Genomic DNA, 5728 nt, shown 5'->3' with positions numbered 1-5728 from the left:
CTCTGGTGTTATAAGCATAGTAAGATAATATTTTGAATGTATAAACCACTCCATATCATGTCTGGAATGGTGTGGAATACATGAAAATTAGGACTCAGGTGATAAAGGTACCCTGTGTCTCAGGAAGGTGCTTGGTATCATATGAGGCAGTATGCTAGAAGGGTCACAAGGGAAGCAGGAACAGAGAGCGGTGGGGCCTGATTTGCAGCCAGGAGGAAGTGGTGGAGGTGACAGGTGGACAGGGCTGGGAAGGAAGGGCAAGATTAGCAAAGGAGAGAAGTACTCGGCCATTATGGTTCTCTTTTGCTATCTAGCGAGCCATGCCAAAACTGAATGGCTGAAGAAGCAAAGGGTTATTATTTCTCACAGTTCTGTGGGTTGACCAGATGGCTCTTCTCCGTCTGCCCTGGGCTCTGTGCAGACTGGGCCCGCTGCGGGTGCTGGCTGGGCCTCTCTTTGCAGGTGGGTCTGATGGGTCTTCAGCATTCAGTGTGGCTGGATTTTGTAAGAGTGAGAGCGAGGCTGCAAGATCTCTTAAGTCCTAGGCTGAGCAACTTGGACAGCGTCAGTCACTTCATCCCATTCTGTTGATCGAAGCAACTCCTGAGGGCCCCCCTGCCCCCAGTTTCAGGGGTGAGGAATAGATGCCGCCTCTGCCTGGGAGGAGCGTCAGTGTCACAATAGCACGGGCTGGAAGTGCGTGAAGAGCGTCTGTGGCCATCTCTGCAAGCAAGCTACAAAACAGCGATAAATGAAAGCCTGCAGCGGGACTGCCGCCCTCCCCCATGTGTACTGGAATTCCCTGTGTGATCATGATAAGAGCTGTAGTTTATCCCCAGGGCACCAGCTCCTTCTCAGCTGCGGCCCCATCCCCATCTTGCTCTCCCCAGTCCATCCTCGGTGACCAGCCAGGGTGTAGGGGCCATCGCTGGTCAGAGGACAGGCCGTGCCGGGGACCCTGCAGGGAAGGAGGCAAGAACGGGCATCTCTCCCCTCCCTCTTCTGCCAAGGGTCCCCTCTGCCTGAGTCCAATCGCAAGCTGTAGCGCACAGGTGGGCCTTCAGGAAGGAGCAGGGTGGAGACAGGTGGATGGGGGATCTGCAGGGGTCAGTGGAAGACAGATATCCACCTTCAAGTCCAAGCTTCTTAGCCTGCCTTTCGCCACTCTTCCATCATCTGGCCCAGTTTTCTCCATTCTCACTTGTCCTCCTCCCTTAGCCATGGGCTCCCATCATACTGAACCATTTGCAGTTCCTTGTATCAGGTTTGCTCTCTCCCCTCTAGGCTTTGCCCATGCTGTTCCCTCTGCCTGGAATGGCATCTCCCCCTCCCCACCACCCCCTCTGTCTGGGAAATTCCTATTCATCCTTCAGTACTGGTGTCCTCTATTCAAGAAAGCCTTCCCTGATACCCCTGATTGAGGTAGGGGTTCCATGGGGGTGCCCCAGATTTCCCTTTCCTCTGCCACGGCACGCAGCACCTGGGTGGCTGCTGGGTGGTCACAGTCCCACGCATGATACTCCTGCCTCCAGTGATCCCCCTCCAGCCTACCCATGTGTGGCACCTGCCTCCACTCTCCAAACAAAACCCGACACCCTAAAATGGTCTCCAATGCCTCAGGATACTGCCCGAACTCCTCCTCAGCCTCCAGAGCCTTCCTCATCTGCCCCTGGACACCATCTGGATCTCCTCCCCTGAACGCCATCACCCTGGCACCCCTCACTGCTTGCTGAGTGCACGCTGCTCTCGCACCGGCTGTGTCCTGGGGCATGCTGTTCCCTTTCCTTGAAACACACTTCCTCCTAGACCTGGGAGGAAAGGGCAAAGGGTACCTCCCTTGTCGGCCATCAGCACACCCCACCCACCCTCCTACCCTGCCTCCCACCTCACTGGCCTGAACCAGAGTTAGTTACCCTTTTGGGGGGCTAGTTTTAGGGGTGAAAGGACCATGGTCATTAATGGGTGAGTGGACTCCTCTGTCTCCCAGTAGCCTGGGAAATCCCCGAGGGCCAAGACCATGTCCTGGTCTCCCTCAGCCCCACCCCAGCACCCAGCTCAGGACCTAGGGCACCTCAACACTGGTTGAGAACTGGTGCATAAATGAATCCTCACATGGCGCTTCCTCTTGGTTCAGCACGCTGGGCCTGGGGCAGGGATGAGGCCGAGAAGACCCCGGCCTGCCTTTGGAGGTCATTACATCAGTTCGCTGTTGCTATGTGACAGATTCTTCAAAACGTAGCTGCTTTAAACCACGAACATTTATTGTCTCCAGTTTCTGAGGTCAGGAATCTGGGAGTGGCTTCCCCGAGGGGTTCTGGCTCAGGTGTCTCCTGAGGTTGCAGCCCCACGCTTGGCCGGGGCTGCAGTCCCAGATGACTTGAGTTGGGCTGGAGGATGCACTCCCAAGCTCGCCCATGTGGCGGCCGGCAGGAGACTCTGCCCCCTCTGTGCGGGCCTCTCCATAGGGCTGCCAATGGCATGGCTTCTCCCAGAGCAAGTAAGGAGAAAGAGGGGCCACACTACGTCTTATGAGCTAGCCTCTGTATCACACACCATCAATTCCGCTTTATCGTGTTGGTGAGATGTGAGTCACTACGTCCAGCTCACACTCCATACAAGGGTGTGAATCCCAGGATGTGAGGTCCCTGGGGACCAGCTTGGAGGCTAGCTACCTCCGTGACAGCAGATGAGCCCCCAGAAGCTAGACTGGGCCACACCACGCTGTGTAGTGCTGTGCAAGGCAGCTTGCCCGGCCACAGACAGGGTCCCCAAATGGGTGGGGCACAGCGTGAGCGGAGATCCGGGGAGGGAATGCTGACCACGACCCCCTGGCCTGGCTGGGATGGAGGCGGAGGTGAGCATGAGATTTGAGGGGGTTTGGATGGGGGAGAGGAGTGGTGAGAGACTTGGGGGCCCAGAGGGCAGAGAATTCTTCCCTTTTCATGGTGACCCTGGAGGCCTCACGTGGAAGAGCACAGTGGCACGAGAAAGGAGGTGAGGGCCTGGTCTCGGAGGAGGAGGGCTGCCCCAGACAGTTGCCCAGTTGGGAACAGTCACACTGGACTTTGAGCAAAACATGTCCCTTTCCCGAGCGATTGCAGGTGTTCGTCTAGTGCTTGGCCTCCCCAGCTAGTGTGCTAGAACCGCACATCTAAGGGGTCAGTTATTAACTTAGTACCCCTGACTGACGCTCCTCAGGGCCCCCGGAGCCTCAGGGGCCTCGCGTGGTGCGGGAGAACAGCTCCCTGACCCCAGCATGCACACAGCGAGATTCAGATAGCCAGAGGACGACAGGATTTGTCAGACGTGGTAGACGGGGTCAGAGGCCCTCAAGTGTGGGGTGCGCTTTACTCTTCCAGAAATCATGCTGCCCTTTGGCCTGGGGAGAAGTTCTCAGATGGCATTACCCACAGGGATCAAAGGGCCCATGGGGCCCAGCCTATGTGACACCGCTTTATGGTGCCGGGTGGGACAGGGGTCAGCCAGCACAGCACTGCTGGCAGCCATGTGGCACGGGCCAATCGCTGGCCTCACAAGGGAGCTGATCGCGCTTGGCGAGGGTTCTGGAGGAGGGTAACCCGGGGAGGATAGAAACTGTTGAGCGAGCAGAGGTAGGGAGGGGAGACGGGGTGGGGCACAGACTCGTGATGGCACTACTGTGATTCAGTGGTCAAGAGTGAGGTTTAGGGAATAGGAGGCCGGAAGGCCAGGCCTTTGTTCAGCAAACTTTGAGACCGAGTGGTGAACAAGGCAGCCAGGGTCCCTGACTTTGCCTTGCCTACTGTCTGGGGGAACTCAGATGTCCGGTCAGGGAGTCAGGAATTTCTCCCCGAGGTAGGGAGGAGCCCTGGAAGGTCCTTGAGCTGGAGCGGGGCAGGGGCAGGACCAGATGGGCGGTGGATGCCTTGGGCTGAATTGGGCATCTGTCTTAATGACCCCACGTAAGGGCAGAGCCAGCACCGAGCCACTTACTGAGAACCTAGTCTACCCCGGTTCCTTCTGGGATGCTTTACAGGCGTTATCTCAACCACACCGGCAGCGACACCCACTCTTTGTAATAAATGAGGTTTGTGTGTCAGAGAGGGGTAAGGACTTTCTGGAATCCTGGTCTCGATAGGAGGGCTGCCTGCTCAGACACCTATTCTCTGCTGCTCCCACTCAGCCCAGTTCTAGCCTCCACCTGGGCAGAACCGCACAAAGGAAGCGGCTGGGGCTGAGGACCCGCAGGGTGCGTGCAGCCCCCCACCCGCCTGCTTGGCCCTGCCACACCCCTCCCTGCGCCACATGCCCCCGCCCCGCACCACGTGCCTCCCTGAGGCTTGATTTCATCACCTGCCAATGCTTCACCCATAAGCCAGCATTCAACATATGCCAGTTCTTCCTCACCCCTACCCTTTGCGAATGCCAGAAAATGGATTTTGAAAGACCTGGGAGAGTTTGTGGATCACAAAGGTTTGGGCTTTTCTTAGACTAGAACTCTCCCCCTCACTCCTTGCCAGAAAACCTTTAAGCAGCGCAAGGGGCGCCCTGTACACCCAGTTACATCTTTGGTGAGGGAATGGATGGAACTGGACGGGCAGCAGACTCTTTCTAGTAACCCCTTTTAAAGGGGCCCTGAAAAGGACAAAACCAGCAATAAATCTGGCCCTATCAATGCAATGCCAATGATTAGGATCAAAAGGGGCCTCCCCTTGGGGCGCCTGGCTGGCACAGCGGTTAAGCATCTGCCTTCGGCTCGGGGCGTGATCCCGGCATTATGGGATCGAGCCCCACATCAGGCTCCTCCGCTATGAGCCTGCTTCTTCCTCTCCCACTCCCCCTGCTTGTGTTCCCTCTCTCACTGGCTGGCTCTATCTCTGTCAAATAAATAAATAAAATCTTAAAAAAAAAGGGGGGGGCCTCCCCTTTAAAAAAAGGCAACAATTGTCAGAAGCTGGCATTTGGGTATGCCCTAGGTCAATGCTCCTCAAAACGTCTGCGGTGTAGGACCGGATTCGTGTCGGGGTGGGGGTGGGGGTGGGGGTGTCTCTAATCCATCTTGGACCTATTCATTTGTAAAATACAATATAAATTACCAGAAAACTGAAATATGAAAACCAAGACCACCATAATACTAGTCCAAGTTTTTATTCTTACTTTCAACAGACATAAAATTCCTCTGCCTCCTTGCTCTAAAGTTTCTGAGCAGGTATTCTCCAGTTCTATACCTAACGTGGTCAGGAACCGGTAACAAGCGGTTAATGGACACCCTCCAGCCCCCAGACCACACTAGGGCAGCACTGCCTTCGACCTCACTTGGGGGGGTGGCGCTAATTACTGCTACTGTCAGGTTGCTGTGGTTAAGCCCCACGAAGCTAAGTGAACTGCAAATGCTCTACAAGATGGGGGGGCTGTGGTCTCAGCCCCTTCTGTGCGGGTAAGCTGAGGGGGCTCTGGGGAGGGAAGGACTTGCCTGAAGGCACAGAGCTAGAAAGAGTCCAATGTGGGACCGCTCTTCACCCTCATCCAATGCTCTTTCCACTCTGTCTGGGGCAGTGGATCCCGGAAAACACCTCCAGATGCACCTTCAAGGAAGGACACGTTGCGCCAGGTGCAGAGAGCTGCTCCTGCCGGGGCTCTGAGCCGATGACTGATCTGGATGGGACAGAAAGGCTTGACCACTTCAGCCCAGATCAGGACAGCACTGATGGGCCACCTCTGTCCAGCTTCTCCCTCTGCACAATTCCCT

This window comes from Ursus arctos, unplaced genomic scaffold (assembly GCF_023065955.2).
Source record: "Ursus arctos isolate Adak ecotype North America unplaced genomic scaffold, UrsArc2.0 scaffold_22, whole genome shotgun sequence".
Taxonomy (NCBI): domain Eukaryota; kingdom Metazoa; phylum Chordata; class Mammalia; order Carnivora; family Ursidae; genus Ursus; species Ursus arctos.
The sequence above is the reverse complement of the archived record's forward strand: the minus strand, read 5'-3'. Positions refer to the sequence as shown.